Source organism: Terrapene carolina, unplaced genomic scaffold, assembly GCF_002925995.2.
Source record: "Terrapene carolina triunguis isolate 2854851 unplaced genomic scaffold, T_m_triunguis-2.0 Scaffold23750, whole genome shotgun sequence".
Classification (NCBI taxonomy): Eukaryota; Metazoa; Chordata; order Testudines; family Emydidae; genus Terrapene; species Terrapene triunguis.
Window position 1 is genome coordinate 1,587 of NW_020688101.1, and position 601 is coordinate 2,187.

The 601-nt window shown below is 71.0% G+C and overlaps 1 long non-coding RNA gene across 1 annotated transcript in view; it reads right to left on the reverse strand.

The window, feature by feature from the left end:
• LOC112123801 overlaps positions 1-132 on the reverse strand; it is an 886-nt gene extending 754 nt beyond the window's left edge. Inside the window, exon 1 of the long non-coding RNA XR_003899964.1 lies at positions 68-132. This is a non-coding gene — a long non-coding RNA (uncharacterized LOC112123801). The remainder of the gene's footprint in view (positions 1-67) is intronic.
• Between the last annotated feature and the right edge of the window lie 469 nt (positions 133-601).

A 601-nucleotide genomic window follows, 5' to 3' on the forward strand; every position in this document is an offset into this window, starting at 1 on the left:
CCGTGTCCGAGCCGCCCCAGCACAGTACGGACGGCCCCGCTGGCCGGGCTCGGCCCCCCCCGCTCACCCGAGATGGACATGAGCACGTTGCCGATGGAGTAGACCCAGGAGGTCCGGCTGTGGTAGAGCTGCCAGAGAGGAGACGGGGTCAGCGGGTCTGGCCGGCCACCGCCAGGGGGCGCCAGTGAGTGCCTGCCCCCCCCCTCGTCCCATGGGCCGCACAGCCCCCTGCCCCTCCCCCCTTCCTACCCCATGGGCCAATACTGCCCCTTGCCCCACCCTGCCCCATAGACTGTACTGCCCCCTGCCCCTTCCTACCCCATGGGCCAATACTGCCACTTCCCCCTCCCCCTCCATGCCCCATGGGCCAAACAGCCTCTGCCCCTTCTCCCCTCCCCTCCCCTGGGTTGTACTGCCCCCTCTACCTGCCCCTTCCCAGGTGAGTGGGTACCAGACCCCCTCCCCCCCCCGGCTCTCACCAGCTCCAGCGTGGCCTCCGGCTCGCTGCGGTTCAGGGTGAAGATCCCCTCCTCGGCCCCCAGGATCAGGTGTGGGTCTGGAAGGGAGGGGGAGGGAGTTGGGGCAGCCGGGGGGGGGGGGG